At 31.3% G+C, this 25,118-nt stretch overlaps 1 protein-coding gene across 1 annotated transcript in view; it reads left to right on the forward strand.

Moving 5' to 3' along the window:
* The window catches only part of MS3_00004561 (uncharacterized protein), a 40,841-nt gene extending 24,125 nt beyond the window's left edge, over positions 1-16,716 (forward strand). The window contains exons 9-11 of the mRNA XM_051212493.1: positions 11,195-11,391; positions 13,811-13,995; positions 14,624-16,716. The gene's annotated coding sequence lies outside the window, so the exon portion shown is untranslated. The remainder of the gene's footprint in view (positions 1-11,194; positions 11,392-13,810; positions 13,996-14,623) is intronic.
* Positions 16,717-25,118: the final 8,402 nt, after the last annotated feature.

Below are 25,118 nucleotides of genomic sequence, written 5' to 3' on the forward strand. Positions count from 1 at the left end.
GAATTCTAGACATCTATTACTGTTTTATTTGAGACTTATCAGCTAGTTTTTCCTGTAAGCTAATGTTGTTCACATTCAGGCTTGAATCTAATATCCATCATGATCTCAATCAAAAACTTAATATCCATCACTTGGAACGTCAACACATTGTTCAACTAATCTACTGTGTTGAGATAACTACTGGAACCTGTAACTAGAAGATAGCAATGAGGTAATCTACACAGGAAGCACGTTTATGCCCAATGGCATAATTAGGAAATAAAAGTTTTTTTGTAACTGCTGTCAGATGTTTTTAGAAGACGATCACTTTCATAGTATCTATGCATGTATCCATCAATATTAACTGATATTGACTTCACAAATGTATTTTACCAATTTATTTATTTATTTAAACATATTAACATTGGATCGAGGAGGCACCAAATATATATGTGCCACACAAATCACTCAATTTGTGTGAGGGCCAGAATACTGCCCGGACGCCTTAACAGAAGTAGGTGGTCTTCTTAAGGGGTCAGTCCCAAAGCCTTTACCCAAAGTTCTGATTCACAAGTCAGTAGAGCAACGTTAGGAGATGCAGTCCCATGGTAGCCGCTAGCCAACAATAGATTTATACGTCATCTGTTCCCTCAGGATCCCAGAACCCGTGTGCACCGTTGGTTTGGGACCATAGTTCTCCAACTCCCCTAGGTAGATCCTCCTTACACACCAACCGGTTAAAGCGCCGGACATCCGCTTTTCGTCCTCTCAATTTCGTAAACAACACCCATTGTGTGTGAAATCTGTGTATAGGACTTTCCTGGCGGTGGCGCTATGCACGTGGTTATGTGAGAGCATTTTGGGAGGGGGAGCGGACTCTTTCTAATCTCAACCATAACATGGCACTTAAGGGGGTATCACCAATTAGTTTTTTGATTATATCGTAAACTTAACTAAATTGTTTGATCAAGCAAGGTCAGTGATCGGAAAACTTGACACCATTCAATATCTGACTACTGTACATTATCCAGTTATATATATCTAACTTTATCACTTAACTGCCGACTCTAGGTTTTCCCTTCTCAGGAAGCTTGAATTCTTTCAACTTGCAAACATATCTTTTTCATCAATCATAGGATCTCTAGTTCGTGGACTCATAACTAATGAAATAAAACATTCATCAAAACTTATTTGATTATCTATATTTCACTGTATCATTAATATTGAGTAAATAGCCGATTCAATTCATTTATTATGTATAATACTATTGAAAGTTTGAATATTCCATACACAGAAAACAACAACTTCTAAATTACTTTTCACTACAATCTACTTCAATTTACAATCTTCCTCTTTCTAATTTTTCTTTTACTTATTATTAAAAAAAGACTAAATATTACACTTCACTCTTCATTTAAATTTTATTCTCTATGTTTGTGTACCATTGAAAAGTCTTTTCTTTTTCTCCTCTTCAAAATTGTTTTATATTTTCTTTTATTTATAATTTTCTCTACAGATTACTTTTTACTCTCTTTCTCACTTGTAATTTGGCTAGATTATTTTTGTATGTATATGTACGTGTGTTTGTGTGTGTGTGTGCATATCTCTCTGCATGTATATGTAACAGTTGTTCAAAGATATATATATATATATATATATATATATTTATTCAACCTTCAATTATGTTTTATAACTTTGTTTTATGGGCCCTACTTTTATGTATTATTACCAACATCAACAAAAAAGAGGAAAAAGTGTCCATAAATACACAAATGTTTTTATTTATTTATTGTTTTACTCACTATAATTAATAGTAATGGTAATAAACAGTCTAGAATTATCATATTATGGCTATGTATTACATGGATTGAGTTTTAGTTTTTACTTTTGATACATAAAACAAAATAACCATGTCTAATGATGATATGTTCTATTTGTAACATTGAATACAGTGTTTTGGACTAGTAAAGTTTAATTACTCTATGTGAATGTGAACTATGAGATTGTGTGAATATATATGGTTGAACTTATCGAGTTCATATTACCTAATTTATTTTTATCAGTTGATTTATCTTTCTAATCTTCTCTTTCTCTTACACACATATACATGCTGAATATCTATGTTGTAGATTACCTGTTAAAATGTAAACCAATTCTACCATTTTAAATAGTTATACTGAATGTTTCCAGTAAATTTAATCTTGAGGCTTATTCCTGTTCCTATATAATATCTAGTGAATCTTCTAACTTATGACCGTAGGATTTTAATTAGCGCAGATATTCCCTTGGGCTCAAATATATATATATATATATATATATATATATATATATATATATATATATATATATACCTTGAGAATGCCCATCTACTTACTAGGGCTAAATGAGAGTTATATACCTGTGTAAAGAATTAGAATTATGATTTACAGTTGATAGCTAGGGTTAGGAATTAGATTTATGGTTTTCATCACGAACCGTTATCAGCTAAAATGCCAAAACGCTATTTAGCCAAATGAATGAATGAATTCTGCGTCAAAATCCAAGACCTGTTATCGTATATTTGATTGGTTCCTCGTCAAAATAAACTTATAAACACTTGAAAAACTTTTGACATACCACTGGTATGACATTATTGTTTGATACACTAACATTGTTCATATGCACCTAATGATAGTCTTAATATTTTGTCTAAATGCATTTTCTCCCGTTTTGTTTTTCTTTAAATAAATACTTGTTAGGTATTTAATATTAATTAATCATTCATTTTAAGGAAACCTTTAGATTTGTTTAGTCTCTGATTTTGTAAGAAATAGCTTTATTATCTAATGATTAGATAGTTGCTTATGTAGTATCTTCAAAATATAAAGAAAGATAAATTAAGTCATTTGTTATTTGCAGTCATCATATATAGTCTATAATTTTTATTCACTAATCTATTTTCATGTCTGTATTACACAGTATAAAAACAAAATCTTGTTTGTCTGAACAAATTGTAATGAAAATGCCGATAGTAACAATAATGATACTACTACTAATAATAATATATAATAGATAATTGTGGCAAATAACGGAATTAACAGGACGAAAAGCGAATGTACGACTCTTTAACCGGTTTGATGGGTACGAATGATCTATTTTGGGAAGTTGGAAAACACTGATTTCAAAACAATGATGCACATGTGATCCAGGATCCAGAGGGAACAAACGACGTATGAACCTATTGTTGGGATTATTTTTAACAGTAAGAAATACCTATGACTCTAGGTAGAGGGTATCAAACATTAGAGACTTTGAATTCCTGCCTTGATTAGTGCCATATTTTTAATTTACATAGTCAGAATCCAATAGCTTTTAGCTAATACGAATAGAATATTACGAGTAGGTGGTTACTTGCTCACTTTGAAATGGGTTGACTTCATAGAGATCATAAATCTTCACTTTTCTATTTAGCTTAAGATTGTTTTTGTTTTTACTGGTTCTGTAGACAGTTTGCGTAACTTAAATGGAACATATTTTGTCCGATTTCTTTGTATCGATAATCCAAATCAATTAACGTATGGTTAATAACAATTAAACATTAAATTTTCAATGAAGCTTGATAAACTTATCACTAAAATATACTAACCAACTGTTGAAGCCTGTTTATAATGATAACATATTAAAGAAAATAACTATTTTTAAGCGGTTATATGAACATTAAGAAAATTGCAAGAATAATGGTGGCTAGCAAAAACTGTCAATCTTCTATGTGTTAATGAAAAAATCAAAGGTCTAGAGTCTCTTATGTTTCTCGCTTATTGATTTATTGTCTGAATGATTCCTAATAAAATAAATTTAGGTAGAAAATTGTGTGCGCAAATGATTTTAGTAAAACATTTAGTTTGAGAAATAATGAACTTGTGGGACTTCTGATGATGTCTCGAACTATGAAAAAAGATAGATCAAGTGTTTTTACCACAAAATAAAACTAGTTTGAAAGGAATAAAGATGATGTACCTTAAAAGGATGTGTTTTATTTATTGGACAGAGTACTGCTGTTCACAAACTGATAACCTTCGAGGAGTCATTTGATTATGAACTGTATCTAATGTTTGTCGATCGTGTGGATATATTGTAATGCAAAAAAACTCTAATGACTAAAAATGGGATTCCTTAATTATTCTAATTTGAATTGCTACAGTTATTTTCTTATTAATTAAATATTTACATTAAAACATCAAAAGTACAAGTTTAGCTAAGAAAAATTCCTTCGATCAACATGTACTTTTAAATAAGTAGATCTAAATACTTAATTGTGGGATCAGAGATAAAATGTATAATCCATGGTTCAATTTTGGGTTGTTTGTATTTGATAAAAATGAATTGCAGTAAACATTTTTATGAAATAGTAATTTTCTAGTCTCAATCAGTCAGTCATATGCAACGTAGAACTTGACACATATGCGTCGAACCAAAGTTGTCGCAGCACATTAGTACAGCAAAATAAGATTATTTCAAAACAAATGTCAATGGAATAAAATTAGTAACACTGTCAGTAGAAGTGGAAAAAATGAGGTACAATTCATAATGCTATTTGAGGTTTCGAAAACTAAGGGCAGATAAAGAGTGAAAACACCTGAGACATTGCGTATGATTCTGAGCCATGTCACCCAAAGTCTCTGTTAACCATGTGGACTGCTACCAGGTAGTTTACACCTACTTACAGACCTTAGTAAAAGCAACACCTAGGCAATACAAACCCTTACAAATTAAATTTGTACCTGCTTTATGAGCTAAGTGGATAACACGATAGACGCTCGAAGCGAAAGGTACTGGATTCGCGTCCTATCACATCCAGCTGACGACTTCGAAATACAATGAAACGCTGAACCTGAATTCCACTATCAATCACCATACAAATTGATAAGTCTTGCGGATTGGACGCTATATTCGTTTCCTAAGCTATTCTGTAACCCCCAAGCTAGAAATATACAGCGGCCTGAACACGAGAGAGAAGACGCAAAGTATACGAGAAGCACTTTACTCCAAGGTTCATTTTTGTCCAGAAAAACACGGGTATTTATAGATGTTAACATTTGTTAAATCAATATCATATTTTGGCCAATCCGCTAGAAGACATATTATGCTACTGACCAATAGTAGCACGCCACGTTAACATTCTAGAAAGCTCCATCATGCTCTGACTGTCTAGGGCTCTTCGTCTCCTTTAGTGCCTCTGGAGCCTCCGTTGCAGTTCTCGGAAAGCCGACTCAACACAAATGTACTAAGAACTTAATATTATTTCAATTAATTTATTTATAAAAAACCGAAAATCACTTATTCCATTCATATAATAATTTGTTTTATTTATTTGAACACATAAACATTGGTACAAGTGGGCACCAAATACATATACACCACTTGGTAACAATGAGTCCAATAACAGTTATCATTGATTTGTATGAGGCTTATGATACTGTTATACTATTATTCATAGGTAATAATTGTATTATCTGTCCATCTCTCTCTCTCTCTGCGCATAATAATTTTGTTTTCCAAGAAACTTTCCTGAACATTTCAATTTCTCCCCACACACAAAAATTACTAATTTGTTTATTGCAAATAATTATCTTTACTACTTTTTACTATTGTTATGCACATACACATTATTGTGAATATGAAGTAACTTTATTATTACAATGATTACATTTTAACAAAACTATTCATACAGTTTGATTTATTTATTATTCATATTTATTTATTTATTTGTTTGTTTTTAATAAGTAAACCGAATACCATCTAGTTATTTGTTTGTTTGTTTGTTTTGTTGTTGTTGTTGTTGTTGTTTTTAAAATAAAAGAGTAAAGTTATTTACTTATCCTGTCGGTAATATTTTCTCTCTTCTTTTCATTAATTTTCTATTCAATAAGAAGAAATTTCATGCATAATTGATGATTCTTTACTATTGAATAGTGAATTCTTTTTCGCCTACGTTAAAACAATTATACAGATGGATCTTTAATCTTATCCATATATATATATATATATATATATATATATATATATATATATATATATATATATATATATATATATATATATATATATATATATATATATATATATATAGCTTATGATTTATTATTGAAAGTATCTATTAAATGAGTCACGAATACATAATATTTATAGTGATATGAAATAGTAATGGATGAGTTCAATAATAATACCGCATAAATGTTTCAGATATCAGAGAAAGAGAGAGAGAGAGAGAGAGAAAATAACAACCAACTAGAAACAACTATATTGAATCACTTCTTTTTTTTGAAAATTTTAATGGCGACTCACGAAATGATGGTCTTAAAGATTGAACTCTGGGTTATTCCTTAGAAAAACTATTCAACGGTACTTATTTTACCAATACTCTTGATATTATCTACTGTAAAACGATAGTAAAAAAGACTGGTAAACTATAAACAACATTTCCATGTTGGTTTTTTTTTAGACTAAAAACGTTTAGATCATTTCATTGGTGAAGACAATACTAATCATACACTTGTTTTCTGTTTCAAACAGTCTGCTATATTGTATAAATTGACTGGTCCTCAATTTTCTTAACTTCTATTATCACAGTTTTCTCCTTGAATCTGTTTGTATATTCCTCCACAAACCCAACTTAGCAAATTACAATATTTAATTAATTAGTATTTTAATTTTAGGGACAACAAACTTGTGTTAGTTTTGAATTAAAAGTAGTACGTTTTTGTAAATAAAAAAAACGGTGGTAAAGTGAACGTCAGATGGCTATAAATAATACTTGAGTCGTTATAAATTTGAATTCGTTTAAGTTTTAAAATATCGTACATCTCGAATTACCTAACTAATAACTGACGGATTTCCAGATTTTAATGTGTTTGATTTCTATCTACTTTTTAACTATTATCCTTTATCTGTATGATAATAGTAATATTATGGTTGTTGACTTCTATTAGAAGTGTAGATGTAGTTGTTACTTTCTTGTTTCTTTTGTCGTGTAAGTGTGCTTCTTTTTGAGTTACCCAAAAAGATAATTAAATTAGTAGTGGTCTTAGCGGCGTGAAAGCGGATTCGTGGATTTCAAGGGACAGCTGCTTTTGGTTAGTCATATACCTCGTTTTTTGTGAGTTCTTGATGTTTCTACTACATACTTTAAAAACCTTATCTCTGACATCATAAATCCATGTGATAAGGTAGGGTGTGATATTATTATGGCCGACCTTTTCTGACCCTCTCCTTTTGTTGTCAGAGAAGAAAACATGTTGGTTGTCTGAAAGGAACAGTTTACTTCTATCATAACTCAGTACAATTTCGCCCTCGGACCATTAGTGCTACCGTTCTCCGTCCTACCTGCCTGTCATGTTAGGATCCAAAGGAGCGAATACTCCATTATAGCTTGACTGGATCATCGTGATCATCAAGCCAGACCACCGCATCCAGGTAGCAGGTATGATTGAAGCAATTTGTTTAAGTTATCTAATATATATATATATATATATATATATATCTTTAGTTAACTAGTTTTCTCTTTCCTGTTATTCTCCTCTACCCCAGTCATTACACAAATATCATTTTTGAACATAAATATTTACCTATTGTAGTTTTAAATAATAATGGGAAGGGGTAGAGCGAAACAAGCGCAAGTTGACATGGCTACGTGGAATGTAACTGCAGCATTTGCATATAGATATGTCAAATAATTAAATGATTTATCAGTCTCATTTTCATTTGTGTATATATACATGTATATGTAGATAAAATGGTCTTTGGACTGATTATCGCCTGTTCTTTCGTCCATAATTACACTTTACTTAAACCATGCGACTTTATATGTTGTTTCAATATCCGGTAGTCGTTTTTTACTGAGTGTTGCCTTTATTGTATTGTCATTTGCCTTATAGTTGACACTACATTATAGTGTGATTCGGCTATTGACAATTGACATTTGTTATTTCTTATCTCTTTTTCTTATTCTAGTCTGTGTTTATCACTAATTTGTTTCAATTCGATCCACTCTATGATCATGATCGCGTTCAAAACAAATATAAAGTTTTTCATGTCAAACATCTATTGTTTTTTGTTTCATATGTACTTGTCTATCCTAGAACTCAGGTTGTTGGTTTTTTATTGACTAGATTGACGAGAAGTCAATCATATATTCGTAATATACTTTCAAAATGTTACTGAATTTTCTTCTTGTAAAAGTATAATGCAGGGACAGCGTCGATAGATTAAATTGATTTTAATGTGTTTGTTGATTGACCTGAGTGCCAAGCATCTAAAAATATTCTGGTGTTTTTAGAATTGCCTCTATCCAAGATCTCAACATTTTTCCAGTCGAATGTGTGTCCACAGTTGTCCATATGCATTGATATAAGCGAAGATTATGTCATGGCGTTTGACGGGTAATTGATGTTCGTGTAGATGAAGATGAAGAGGGCATTTACTTTGTCCGATTTAGTGTTTTTTGCAGTTAGAGCAATTTATTTGGTAGATACTGTTCGCTTTTTTATTTTGTCATTTTGTCTTTGGCTTGCTTGTAAAATCACGTTGATCAATCCTAACCTTAAATCTCTAATTTTTACCCTGATTACACAATCCTAACTTAAAAACAATGTGAGGACTTTAGAAATCTTTGATAAATGGATAATTGAGATCCCTATAAGGATGTGGTTTTGTTGTCGTTTTCCGATTTAATGACAGGTTAACCTGTGTTGAAGACTTCAATATCCTTATTAAATATGTACACCCCTTTTTACACTTGCTAATATTATTGTTCTCTTTCCCGTAAACTATCTACTTAAATTGTTTTGTGATTGACTAAGAACTAGATGAAAATTTGTCATAGTTGTTTTAAGTTCGTTTTTTATTTACTACAATTTTTAATTGAATAGGTGTTACGTCCTTAACCTAATAATATACAGTAGAGAACTTGTGTCGATCTGGATTAAGGCCTTGACACGATAAGATAACTGGCTTAACCTTAAGGCTAAAACGCGTGGGTCCGAATCGCGACCGTCTTGGGTAGAGAGACGAAAACTATTCTGTCACCTGATTGGTTGACAAGTGAGAGAGAAAAAAGTCGAGTCAACTGGAATACTACTCAACTTATTCCCAATTCAGATTCAAACTAGTGCAAAAAAGATACATGAATAAATAGATGACTAACATGACCACAACGCACAAACAATTAGAGAAATACAATTATACCCAAACTGGGCATTGGGGTAGGAAAATAGAGTACCGAAGGTTACGTCTAAATTACAATATCTTTGGAACAGAAAAGGGTATGGCAGTGAATCATACATCAAACGAAGACTTATGGTTCATAGAATTAACTATGAACAAAACTAAGTGTTAGTATTTTACAAACTTTAAATTAAGTGAAATAAAGTCCTCAAAAGACAGCTTCCTTTGTTTGTCATAGCTTCTTTGTTTCTCTGTTCACATCAATAGGAGACTTCTATTGTCCCCCAACCGCCTTCACATTGTTTGTTAAACTCCTTTTCCAGTAATAGTCGGTTGGTTTCCTAAGACTCAATATCTAAGTATGCTTCTTTTTGGCGAAGTCATTTTTATATCTTTAAATATTTATCCACTAGTTATTTTACCAATATGCGATATTTTTCCCCTATACTCATGGAACCGTTCATTTATCAACATATTTGTGTTCTCATTTTTAACCTTTCATGATGTCTGTTAGTTTTCACAGTTGTTAGTTGCTTCAAAATGAAATATGTGTGTTTCGCTTCAGTTGTTAGAGTCATCAATGAACAGAAACGTTTCAAGGTATAATTTCAGTACTACTACTATGCTTTCATCAAATTCGCTGTTTTTTTTTCATCCCCTTTACTCATAAGCAATGCAGAATCTGGCATGCATGTTTATTGGTTCAAGTTGCCATATCATATCACTACAGTCAAGACGAATCCCATAGTAGTAGCAGTATTAAGAGTATCAGTTGGAGTAGAAAAAATTAAGTATAGACAATATAACTTGACAAGAAAGACCAAGTTCATTGAATAGGAAAGTATGAGATAATTTTTAAATTCAAAGTAAATACATCTGGATCATTCTGACCGTTCCTAATATGAACAAAAAAATCCCAGAATCAATATTAAATAATTTTATAGTAATTGGCTCTAGATAGCCCAACAGTATCCTGGTTAGTTACATCCCAGTTACAGTAGTTCAAATAAATCCAATAGACAGTACAACAGCAAACTTTCACGTTGTGTGAAAACAGCGGGAATTTATAAATATTAACTTTTATAAAAGTTATTTTATGTATTCTATATGTTACAACTGTTGAATTTTGAGGCTTAATATGTTGATACTTCTATAGTAGTCGGTTTACCGAAATCAAGTTGCATAACCATGATAAAGCAACAGTTGAAACAGTGTGTGGTTTACATGGCTTATATATATATATATATATATATATATATATGTATATATATATATATATTAGTAACCGTTTTCTGTTTAACCTAGTAACGTTTGTTTTTCTCCTTACAGTAAATAAACAAAATAGTTTTCAATGTTTACAATAAAATAATATTCGTTTTTATTCATTATTACAGTATTTATAATATCTAGAATGAATATTAAACACTGTAATACTATCTTAATAAATTGGTATAAATATCACGTTCTCAATCGTAAACAGTATAGTCTCTAAGGTCTTATTTTTCAATCAGTAAATCAATTAATGTATACACATTGTTCCACTTACTTAGTTTTAGGTGTTAGCCTTACGTAAGAATGAAAAGAAACTCAAAATCTACCATATTTTATTCTCATTCTGATCAATTTATGTTGCGTAATATATGTTGTCTTTTAAATTAACTTGATATAATTGATATATATATTACTACTCTATTACGGGATGATATTAAAAAAAATTAGAGTATGTTAACATATTTGGTTTCATTTGTAGTTTTTCCTCTCAAAAAATAACTATCTTCAAGACTGCCCAGCTTACGTTTCTATCACTTTTTTATATTTGATCTTTCGAAGTAGATGTTCTTTGTTTCATAAATGATAGATAATTAGTGAAGTATTGTTTAGTTGTATGTAGAAGAACTATCCCTGACTTGATGGGATCATTTAATGTTTCTTCACACGCATGGTTTATTGGTTACATAATCATTGTGTGTTTCATAAAACTCTGCTTTCTAACTAAATGTTTACTGCAATTTAGGATTCGAATGCTACAACTGGCGTTATTTCTACACCAAGTAATAACACTTCGACATCAACAACATTTAGTAACTCAAATAATGATCTACCAACTCCTAGTTCTCCTGTTCGTTCACATTCTGTCATAACAAACGCGTTTCAAGGTCAGAATTCTTCCACAAATACTAGTTCATCCATTGTACCTGGTTATGCTACATTGTAAGTAACGTGAGAGGTATTATTATACGTTATTTCTTTTTGAAGTGGTTATATTTTTGTACATTTTGTTACTAGAGAATTTAAAATAATCCTAACATATGTCTGGTCGCCTTGGTTTTTATTGTCAATAAATATCCGTCGACAAAGATACTAAAAACCTAAAAAGAAAGCTGAAAACTTTTTAGCCAATCATCATCGAATAGATACTTTTCATAAACATCTAGAAAACTGAAGGATTAAGTGTCACAATTTATTTGGTTGATTACTCGTGGTTTTCATATATATGGTATGTTTTCAGAAGTTTCTAGCATACCAAGGTCATCCGTGAACCTATGAATGATCCCGTTTTTCTGAACATAGATTAACCTTAGAATATACTTTTTAATTATATTGCATGCCTTTTCTTTGTTTGGTTTAGTTTTTCTAGTTTAGAAGTAAGCCGGAAATATAGGAAATGTCTAGGACGTCATTAACAAGCGTCCAAATAAGAAAATTTATCAAATTTATTCACAGTTAAGATGTTTTCTCCTCTCTACTCATTTCAATGTTCCCCAATAAAAGTTATGAGTCGGAAGGCAGTGAAAATAAAACTTAGAATTTTCTTTATTTATCATAAATTTAACACGCAAATTGGTGAGTAGCGCTTCGTTGGTAATGACGATATCGAACTTATAACCTCATACAAATTCAATTGAATTTGCCACACCACATTAACACAACTAAATAAGATTAATAAGATAAATGCCAGAGTAGTAAAAGCAGAAATGGTATGGTATCAGCAGCTGTCAAAACGTCTAGACATAAGAGTTATAGTATGGGGATAAAATATGAGTTCGTGGAATAAAAGCAATTATAAGATAGTTTAAAAACTTAGGATCTAAGGGAAAACAAAATATGAATGCACCTTGTATATTGCGAATGGTTCTGAGCTGTGTCACTCGAAGTATCCAGCTACTGATCATGATTATCGCATGAACAGTAACCAAGTGATCTGCATCTATTTACATAGCTCAGACTTTGTGGACGAATACCACTTTTTAGTTTGACTGGCCCTTGTTTTCTTCCAACCTACTTCTGCAACAGTGAACATCGTTTGGCAATGTCTACAGGGATCGGACATGTGTAAAACACATCCCTATCATCTCAGTTGATGAAAATTTTCCATCTTTACCTGGTACTCTACGCTTAACCGCAAGATTGCTTACTTTTTGACCTCAACATACTCAATCACCCACAAAGTTTAATAGCAACATTTACAATTACTCTACCCGAGTGATTCGATTTCAACTCTTGAAATGACATAAATTTCAAGTGGATTTATAAGACATTGTCTTCTGATAGTGAAGATTTGTAACTTGTTGGTAGTGTTGCTTTTTGTGAATTGAATGATTCACTTATTATCACATAGTAATAAAATTAATTAGATTAAGGGGATTTCCAAAATTTTGAATTAAGGAAATTTTAAACACCAGAGAATTTATAAAAATATCTTGACTTATCTGCAATCAGTAGGTTCATCAATATAAATCCAATATATCCAATCATACAAAATAATAGTTCAGTCAACCATAATATATTCAGTGGTGGTCAATCGAATAAAGCAGTCAACATGAACACAGAAGTGTATCAAAACAACCATACATGCGATAACAATTTACCAATAAGTTTATGTAATCAAAATTATATGTTGCGCTTGTAAAATAATTTTGAAATTCCATTCTTACTTTAAGTGTAGATGACAATGTTGTTCAGAATGACAATAATTATATTAATGCTGACTAGTTTTGGAGACTGATGGCAGAAAGTTAGAAGCGGTCAAACCAAAACGTGGCAGTAATCTTTGAAGTCACACACTTCTGGTCTGAACCATGTTGGTAGATGCAGACTAATTGGTTTGGGTCCTCGTGACTATCGTAACCAATCTTTGAAGACTTTGTATGACATAACTCAGATTCGATCACAAAGATGTAGGTGTATACACTTTTCGTTTTCCCTTAAAGCGTGAAATTACTTCATACCTTTCTTTCTACGAACTAGTTCTTTCTTCCTGTATTATATCCTTATACACAATCTTTCTTTTATATATTGCTACCATTGAAATAACTACGTCTATGGATTTGATGTTGATCTTGTTGTGCTAATGAGGTATGGCAACATTGACTAGTGCATATATGTACCTGGTTCTAAGTTGTAGCAAACTGACTGATAGTCATTTCAGGAAGCACAATATTACTCAATTCTTATTGCTGACAATTACTAGTTTTTGTACAAAATATTCTTAAAAAGTCAACAATTGTATTATACATATATTATGTTTATTCAAATACCTATTTGTTTGAAATAAAAGTATAAATTTTCATCTTCACACACCAGTTTTGTTTCAAATAAATAATTATTATTATACATTTACTATATCTAGACGAAAAGTTTCCAGTCCATCTTTGGATTCAACAACAATTAATTCTCTATCCAACTCTTGTTCAACTAATAATTCCAATAGTGGGAGTACAACAGTAAATCGAGCTGATTTAGAAGCATTTAAGCGTGAATTAATATCGGAATTTCGTCGAGAAGTTCAACAATTAAAAAATGACGTAATCGAAGGTGATCTTGACTTTTTTTTGAGTGATGTATAGGTTACATTTAATTACTATTTGAGAATATATATTTTTGATTGATTAATATCTTTGAAAACAATAGCTAATTAGCGTTTATTTATTATTTGATAGAAATGCTTTACCACTAAGTACAATATCAAGTTAGTGTATATAAAGTTTGTCTAGTTATTTACTCAAATATCATTCACTAGTCTTCATCGCTGATACATATGATAACGCTAATTTTATACACCTTGTCAATAGTGAGTTGTAGAGGTAATCATCAAAAAGAATCCGTGACTAATTTAGTTCCGACATATCGGGTATGAGACAAGCATCCACCACAAGTAATGCAAGAAGATCACTCAGTATCGCCAAATGGTTGAAATCAAAACATGGGTCGTGGCTAACTCGCCAGCACGAGGATCTTGGGTTTGATCTCCTTTGAAGTCGTGGATGTGCACTGTTCAGAGGAAATAACTGTATAATGCTTTCTGGTTTCCAATAATGGTCTAAATAAGATCAATGTGTGATATATTCCATAAAACTTCCCTATACGTTAAAATTGTACATAATTGCCATTCATCTGATCATTGGTTTTACGTATTTCTATTCTCTTTTCGTTTTTCTTTTAGCTCTTCGTGCATCTTCTGTTCGAAATTGTTAGTTGAACTATAATGAACCACTGATTGATGATCATCTTCAACATCTTCATAGATTAAATGAAATGTTTGTTCGCTTACCTTACTTCTTTCTCTTGTTGTTTTCTTTTCTACACTTTGACTGTCCTTTCTCCATATTTAATCAAAGAATAAAGAATATTATTAATACAAATAAACAATGCTCACCTAACATTCCATAATGTTGATGATAAATAGTCTGTTGAAATTGTTCTTTGGTGTAAATCATCTTAATGTTCTGTTTATTTATATGGACACATTATATTATTATTATTTGTATCAGTCAACATATTGTGCTTCTGCTAAAACGTCATTTTGGTAATGATAGACAAAGTTGATTTGGTATTGTTGTTGCCCTGATTTCTGGGCTACGTACATTTGTGTGTGTGTGTGTGTGTGTAAGTCTGTGAGTATATCTGTTCAACTACCTTACATACAAACGACGCACTACCCCTATTGGTACAATTTACTCTGATATATGCATTTCATTGTTATCCTGTAGTTGTTGCTCTCGTTTTTTCCCCATTTCTTATTGTATAATGCAGAGTTTTTTGCTTAACTTTTCTCTGTCTCTGTTGATTCCACCTAATAATGGTATGTTTTCTACGATGCTAATAATGATTATAACAACATTTTAAGAAAGGATCTGTTAAGATAGTTAAGAATTATTCATTTAAAAACCTGATTTACACTTTGTTTGTTCTTTATTTGACTTCATTTAAGTCAATGTTTACATTTTATTCTCTATCTATTCGTCAATTTCTTTCTTTTATTATAAAAGTTGCCTAAACTCATATATATTGTTGTTTTGTGATCTATGCACACACTAACCTTCAGTCACATTTTGTGTATTTTCACTTACTAGGTTTTCATCATTTGTAATGTAATTAAGTAAATCAGTACTTTTTATAAATGTTTCTATGTATAAATCTGCACTTGGTATGTGCACATGTGCTTTTGTAATGTTTCCGTTTGAATGAGACAACAGATGAAATATTTTTGCTGAGTTCTTCTTTCATTTTGTTATTGGCTTCTCTCTCTTTTTGTTTATGGTATTTCAGATAGTTGGATAATAGACAACAAACTGTTCATTTCATTATATTTACTTCAAACTAGAAGCATTTCATTTATCTCTCTTATTCTCTATGCATCATCTTTAGTGATTCTTATCTTTAAGATTGTTGAAGACCGGTTTACAGATATACAGTATAGTATTAACTGCCATCATAGTCAATGCTTATCATCATTATTATATTTAATACTTTTCGTAAAACAAAAAAACATTGCGTTTGTTACAGCTTACGATTGTTAATTTGTTACGAAAACTGAATACTTTTTTTCTAGGTTGTTCTTCCTATCATCATAAATTATCCATTTGATATACGATTTAGTGTGTTTGTGTGTGTGTGTATATGTGAATTATTTATTCTAAAACTTTATCATAATAACATCGCTATAATTACCATAGTTCACTACAGTGTTCTATGTTTTTGCTTTCTCTTTTTGATGAGTAGCTCCCAACTCTTTCTTTTCTTCTTCTTAATATCTTGTTTCTTATCTGGATATTATTATTTTCTATAAAAGTAAAACTATATTGCATTTCATTACAATTTTATGGCGTAACCACATATTCTGATGAGATTCCTCTTTATCTCTATTAAAATGTGTAGAACTCTTTGTTACTTATCATTGTTGCTAACATCGGTATTATTTTATCGTTTACTACTTCATATATATATCATTATTCTACTGGTGGATTTTCATTGTTTTTTTTTAAAAAAAACTATATTCCTAACATCATATAGAATGATACTTCAACTCGTGTTCTTTTTTTGTTCTTTTTTCATTTGAATAAACGGAGTTGTAACAACAGAACTCATTGTGCTGTTTAAAAGGATTTTAACTGAAGAAAATTAGGAGACGATGACTAGTAAATGTATTTGTTCACAGTAAAACAAGTTCATATTATGATTACTCCTTCTTATATGTAGTTCCTCGATAAATACATAATAGTATTTCATGGACTCAATGATCTATATTTCATCAAAGTATGGATTGTGTTTTATCAATTATATCATGAATTTACCTGTCTTAAAGATTTCATTGATTATTCAAACATAAAACTGTCCGATTTACTTTATGTACAGTAGGATGATAATTATAATTTCCATTAGTAAAAACGTAATCAACTTCGACGTCTCACAACTTTCACGCTACCCTATGGAGTTCAGCCGGTATAAATCATGCAATGGTGTTTCACTGAACAGCTTTAGTGTTGTCTACACACATTTGTTCGACTTAAGAGAGCGTTCATTTTATGAACCTACATTTGCCTTAAACTGAACAAAGAGTGTAGTAACTTAAATACTAACATATCCACGGAGGTTTTTTCGTAGATAGTGTTATAACCCTGGAAGGTGATTTTTGATAAGTGAACACTTCAATTCACATGACATAGAAGAAGACAAAGATCAATGTCATGAGGATTTTATACACCCTCCAAAAAATAGGACAAATGATTTAACCAAATACCTCCATTTATATACTGATTTTACTAACATTTTAATTATTAGGTAACAAATTTGAGCGGACCATCATGAATTCATTTTATTTCGTTTCGTTCTAATCAGCTACTTACAACCTCTGACATTTGAAAATCACTATTACAAAATGAGTTCACAATGCGTAGGTAAAGAAATTTAGTTGAAAGTTACTATGATCACACAGTGTACCATATTAAGGATGTAAATAATTTAGACTAAAATATTGTAGATATTTATGTTATAACGGTTGGGTTTTCCACGTTTACGTAGACGTAAATTTACCTTAGATGAATATCTACACCAGATTCCCTCCCAGTGTCTATTCTACAGGACTTCAACACTACTCAGATCAAGAACGTGATTAGCCTGATCAGAACGTAAATACATTTCCACACCAAAACCCGACACAATCCAACAACAATGAGCAATAGATAATAATAATTTCAAGGATAGGGGAATATATAACTCAGCTGACACCTGTCAGACTATCTATATGTCTGACTAAGCAAACAACCAATCATTATCCTCGCCCACATATCAATAAATCTTATGTTTAAGAACGTTACTCAACACAGATGATAACTAAAGAGCCAGAAACAACGAGTTACGTTACGTAACAGATAAACCCTGATAATAAGAATGAATAAAATCAGCCAGTTAAAATATGATTGCTAATCTAGAAGACAGTGCAAATGAAAAGACGTAATAATTTGGTCATTTAAAAGAATGATTTGAACAAAATTCTTCACGAGAATAAAAGGAGCTGTGTATGAAATACCTCATGTTCGAAATACGAGAAACGTATGGCGAGATTGTACATTGAATTAGTGTAAAACCCGTGCTGCATTTTATACTGATCGAAATCCATACCAAATTAGTCTGAAGAATACTACATTGCACAAATGTCACTCTGAAGTTAAATGGATGTTATGCCAGATAATTATGACGCTGAATTAAAACGTGGTCACGTAGTTGTAGGCCGTTTTTCAAAAATGGTTTTCTATCGACCATTATAATACTGTCCATGATAGATAAGTAGTTTAATCTTTACGGAAATAATACTATAACAAATTCAAGTTCTTTAATAAGACGGTCTCATATGTCGCTATGCATTGTTAATTTGTTATCGGCACAACATATTTTATAGTTGTAACCATATTCTGTTAAATTGTAAGAGGAACCTTTGACACATAGCAAGATTCATTGTAAAAAAGCTAGAGAACTGTTGAAAACGAAGTAACACTGTATATCTGTTCAATTCTGTTTTGGAATTCATCTGCTATGTAGATCAGCTATCCATACAGGACTGAACCCAACCTAAAACATGATACCTATCTAGTCAACTATGCTATGCATGAAATAATAACCACAACATACCATAAGTCGACTGAAGTTGGTCAGTGATGCTGTCCATAATTGTCTAAAACTACCATGATTATTACAGGACTTAATGAAATCGACCTCAATCCCATATAGTTATATAAGTTCGCGCTTATTTTTTTAAGAGTCCTGAATCCGTATGTTGAATTTTTTCTGATATTTCGTAACTCTCAATCTAATATCATTTCGTATGGAAATTTATTTTCAATTCATTACCTATTTATCATATAGTTGATTAACGATTCACATGACTTTCAGTGGTATTTTGTCTAACTTTTCTACACTATTATTCATTCATTCATTCTGTTGTGCTTTTTTTTCGCGGAAAACATATCTACTTAAAAATGAACGAACAAAAATGTTTCTAGACTTATTTCCTTATCTGATTATTTCAGCATGGTAAAACAAAAAAAACAAATCCAAAGTTTGAAATGTCATTTTTTCCAATATAAACAAGTATTTTGATAAGCAATAAAATAAGCTTAAATACCTTGTTGTTGGTTGATTTGGTTTGGTTAAAAAAAACTTGAAAATTAGGTTTAATTTAGTGATACTTTAAAGAATACGGTAATGTTAGTATCTAAGTTACTTCATTGTAACCAATCTGTCATATATTTTGATTAATAATCAAGTTAATGTCAGTTTCTTGTTTGCTTGTTTTTTTCTAAAAAAGAAATGTCATCTAACGTTGAAATAAAACGGGAAGAGTTCGTCCATTAGTTAGTGTGATTATGTACATTTAGCTACAGGCTTTTTATTCGTATGATGGTTAAATATTATACTCTGTCATTTAAGTGAAATTTAAACGCAGTTAATCGACTGATAATAAATGATAAGAAGTTCAATATTAAGAACATGTGTACAATCACAAATGTAATAAATATTACAGTCACATAACATACCAGGGTAAAAGCAATAAGACAAAAGTTGATGACCTGCTTGAACATTTGGCCTACATGTTCCTGCTATGTAGATATTTCAACAAGTTATCTATTTTTATGCATTTCTGAAAAGTGTAAAACTTTTCGTTGTACAAGTTACAAAAGGCGCAATTAGAGATATCGTAGTTGCTGGCAATATGCAGCTAAAAGAATGTACATTATTTCGTTGGACTTGACGGTTAACATCTAACAGGCGATCACTCAATATTATCGACCAAGAAGTAAGAAACGGAAACTTGTTAAAATACTTTGTGCTGAGAATTCTATATTGTACTAAAAATATAATACTGAATAAAGCTAATAATAATAATAAATAGTGCTTGCGCACAAGACTGATATGTCCTGGGTTCAAATCTGGCGAGGCGGGATGGTGAATGTACACTGCTGAGGAGCCCCATTCTAGGACAAAATGGCCGTCTAGTGCTTCCAGGTCTTCCATATTGGTCTAGCTTCAATTGACTCATAGTCTCAACTATTGAAATAGATTGAAAGGAATATATTTCTTCGCTCTAATTGTATTTCTTTCTAAATATGTAAATATGGATTTTCGCCTTACGAAATGCAAATATCAATCTGGTATTATAATACAGCAGTAGCTTAATGATTGAACTTCACTTCTGACTAGTGAATCATAAGTTCAAACCCCACCCAATTTCGGTTAGGATAACCAAGATAGTATCACTAATCCTTGTAAACAATATGGCTCAAAATTGAATACATAAACTCGTATTTAGTAAAACATTTAGTTTAGTTCATTATTACTATGAGTTTTGTAGCTTATTCAATATGTGTAGGTTTAGTCATTTAGAACCTTATTTTGACACAATGCTTTTTCAGTCTCTCTCTCTCTCTATATATATATATATATATATATTCCATAAGCCAAGGCTATCTGAACACAATTGGCCTAGTAACCAATTTGTTAACCTTAGGTAAATGTTATTTCCATTAAAACTTCTGAAATATTCTTTCCATTAAAATCATGATAAATTGATAGTATTTAATGTGTATTGTTTGTGTATACTGTAAATTTACATTTTCTTTTTATGGAAAGTATTTGACATTAGAAATGGTCAGAAAAAATAATGTTGTACTCAATTTATCATTAATAAATTAAAATAAACAAAGAAAATCAGTTCAAGAATCCGCTTTTCTAAATTTTTGTTTCAATATTAACAGTTTCTGTATTTCATCACTGATAGTCAACTACCTAATCAATAAGTTAAATCTTGTATGATGTTGAGATTATTGACGGTGTTCATCAGTAATAAAGTATATTTTTTACAGTTACTGGATTATAATCAGAGAGGGGTATTATGTATATTATAGTAATTTAATAGTTGAACTCAGTGGAGTTCAACTGAGTCTGTTGTGAGATAGTAACTCACTGAAGAAAATGGTAGACGGTGGCATAATTTCGTGGATTGGTTGAAGTTAGACATCAACACGATTGGATGCCGGCTCAGAGGTCTAGAGGTTAAGCGTTCGCGCGTGAGACCTATAGATCCTGGGTTCGAGTCTCGCGTTGCGGGATCGTGGATGAGCACTGCTGAACGGCCATCCAGTGCTTCCAGGTTTTCCATGATGGTCTACATTCAATTGAATCATGAATTCAACTATTAAGTTACTGTATTAGTTTATTTTCTCCAATGTATGTTCAACCAGTTGCCTGTTGGTTTTTGATTTACAAATCAATATTGGAAATTAGAAATCATTATTAATGATGTGTATGTAATTCTTTATGTTTGTGTTTACTGTAAAACAGTAAAGTTAATCTTTAAAAAAAGAGTTAATTTGTCTAAATTTCATGTCATTATTAAACAATTAAAACATTTAAAAGTTAATTATCGTATATTTTGTAGATGGATACAAGGTTAATGGTGTAAATGTGATTGAAAATTTTGTTAAGTAGAAGTTTTTAAAGTCTAAATATTTATATGTTTAAAGCAATTAACCTCGTTTATTAATTCCGATAGAGCAATTAGAAGACTTAGTTGATCAAGCCTAGGATAATGGGACAATTTCTTATTCTTTCTATATAATGTAGAATGTTTCTCTCTCCATTGTTTCCTTTTTTACTTGAACTTTCACTCAATTGACCTTTATTAATTTTCATATAATATAAAGCCCTGACAAGTATATGCGTGACCAGATTGTTCGAAATGTATAGCGCAAGTACATCATATTTTTCTGATTAACTCTGACTTCTAATTGCTCTATCGAAATTCATGTGTTTATCAAATATAGATAAATACCGACTCATTGGTCTAGTGGTTAAGCGCTCTGATAGGTCCTGGGTTCGAATCTGGCGAGGCGGGATGGTGGATGCACACTGCTGAGGAGTCTTATGCTAGAACGAAACGGCGTCCAGCGCGCCCAGGCTTTCCATGGAGGTCTAGCTTCAATTGACTCATGAATTCAACTATTAATTATAGTTTAGTAAGAGAGAAGGATGTTTGTATCCCTTAAAACTACTTATTTACCTGCTAATATGATATTTTCTTGTTTTCAAGTATGAATTTCTACATTTTGACCTCAAAATGCTCTTAATTGAGACCTTTTTCATTTCAAAATACCCAGAGACCTTTTATTCTAGTTATTTCATTAAGTTGTTAACACAGTAATATCTCTACATAATTTCGAGAATATAGTAAACGTATTTACGTATAGTCGCTGCTTACTTAAATCAATCTACCGTTGTATCTATAATAAATCTGATAAGCATTTAACTTTTATATTCGTTGATTGTTTTATACAGTATAACAGAAATTTTACTGAAACGTACTTTACTGTATAGACGAACCGTATAAGTAAGAAAACACTATGGTTTATTCCCTAATCAGTCTATATACTTAGTATCCTCTATTAGTATACATTGCGCGGTTGAAGGAATACTTGCATTACATTAACTGGTAGATAAGTAAAATATTTGGGTGAAGTTTTGTTCCCTTAGCTGAATTGTTCGGTCATGGAGTTTTCGTTGTTCTTCTGAACAACATCATCAGCACATACTTCAGGTAAAAGTAGAGTGTTCCGATTTCTCTACATATGACTCACAGCTTGTACAATTGACTTCGATCTTGATTGGTTATTGTTCCCCTTTAATTTGGTAGAGGTAGACAGTGACTGGTTAAACGTCAATAATAACCAATACAAATCGAGGCCGACAGGAAAAACTGTGAGTCATATGTGAAGAAATTCGAACACTTCCCTTCTACCTGAAGTTTGTGCTAATGATGTTGTTCAGAAGAACAACGAAAACCCCATGACAATACCATCCAGCTCACAGAACAAAACTTCACTTAAATCATCCGCCTGAGCTACAAATCTTCTCCACCATCTTAAAGTAAAACATTATATTACCCTGTGTTAGTCCATACTAATCAGGTTACAATGATGCTGATTGGCTGGTTATAACCTAAGGTGGCTAACAATCAGAAGCTTTCATCATCGTGATATTCCATCATTCATATATCCAATACACGAAAATGTAATATTAGATAGGAAAATACTTTAAGAGGTTTTGTAGAGAATGGTTCAAATTATAGGTACCATTCATTGCTGTTTAATCTCAATTGGGATATCACTGAAGATCAATTCAATTAATCAGATCAAATGAAATTATCATAATAATAATAATAACAATAATAATAATAATAATAATAATAATAAATGGTGGTAGAAAACTAAACAGATCTGGTTCAAAATGAAAAAACCAAATAGAAGTTCAAAAGTCAAATGAATACGACAGATAATCAACTGGCCATGTTCCTACCTCTCTGGAAGAGAACAATACATTATGCTTAGAGGAAAGTGTTCAACGTCTCTACTGTTTCACGGTTTGCCACAAGGTGCTGTTCTTTTCCCCTGAATGATCTTCCATCTTACACGGAAAATACGTTTGTTAGGTATGCGGGCGATCTCACTATATGTATACCTATTTCTGCCTCTTTACATCTTGATATAAATCAGTTCTTGTCTCACATTGAATGGTGGTCTGTTGTTAATTATCTCACAATTAACCCGTCTAAATGTTAAACTGGTAACTTTAGCCTAAAATATGAAAAGCACCCACACAAGCTGTTGGAATCACATAATGCTTGCACCACTGGAGATTTTGTGACAGATACAGTATCGAAGGTTAATCATCTTAGTATAACTTTTTCCTCTGTTCTCTCTTGATCATTTCATGTTTTATTCTTATCGAGGAAAGTTTTCAATCTTGCTTACTACATAAACAGGCTACACGCTTTTGAGATTACTTGACAATTACTCATACGATTTGTTAATTCTTGCACATTACCTATTATACTTCACTGTTCTCCATTATTCTTTCCCGGGCTTTTGAGAAAAGACTGTTGTACTGTGGAGAGTGCTGAAGGCAATTAGCAGGATATATAGTGAGTCTTTTGATGTCATTATTAATATGGTTATTGATAGACATTTAAAATCTTGCAAACTCCTGGCAGGTATTATCTTATCAGATACTGATCATTCATCTTTGTGCTTGTACATCTTTTGGTAGAACGAGACTTCAATACATTAGAATCTATGCACCCAAGCAAAGATACAAAAGCTGTACAATAGCTTATCTAACAAATATAATATGTAGCGAACAGGTTGTTAGAGCTTACCTAGTCAACAACTTGTATTCTTAAATATGTTTCTCGTCAAAAAACATTTCACTTATTTCCAGGCAGTTTATCTACTTAACTATATATATATATATATATATATATATATATATATATATATATATATATATATATATATATATGAATAATAATAATATGTGTCCATATAAATAAACAGAACATTAAGATGATTTACACCAAAGAACAATTTCAACAGACTATTTATCATCAACATTATGGAATGTTAGGTGAGCATTGTTTATTTGTATTAATAATATTCTTTATTCTTTGATTAAATATGGAGAAAGGACAGTCAAAGTGTAGAAAAGAAAACAACAAGAGAAAGAAGTAAGGTAAGCGAACAAACATTTCATTTAATCTATGAAGATGTTGAAGATGATCATCAATCAGTGGTTCATTATAGTTCAACTAACAATTTCGAACAGAAGATGCACGAAGAGCTAAAAGAAAAACGAAAAGAGAATAGAAATACGTAAAACCAATGATCAGATGAATGGCAATTATGTACAATTTTAACGTATAGGGAAGTTTTATGGAATATATCACACATTGATCTTATTTAGACCATTATTGGAAACCAGAAAGCATTATACAGTTATTTCCTCTGAACAGTGCACATCCACGACTTCAAAGGAGATCAAACCCAAGATCCTCGTGCTGGCGAGTTAGCCACGACCCATGTTTTGATTTCAACCATTTGGCGATACTGAGTGATCTTCTTGCATTACTTGTGGTGGATGCTTGTCTCATACCCGATATGTCGGAACTAAATTAGTCACGGCTTATTACTAAAAATCGAAGAATTACTTTAATAGTTAGTATAAGACTATTATTAGTTGTTCCGTCAGTCATCAACCTTTCCAGTATTGAATTATTGGTCAAGACGATTAGAATACTCTAGACATTTTTTTAGCGTCTTTGTCAAATATAA

The sequence above is a fragment of the Schistosoma haematobium genome, chromosome ZW, assembly GCF_000699445.3.
Source record: "Schistosoma haematobium chromosome ZW, whole genome shotgun sequence".
NCBI lineage: Eukaryota > Metazoa > Platyhelminthes > Trematoda > Strigeidida > Schistosomatidae > Schistosoma > Schistosoma haematobium.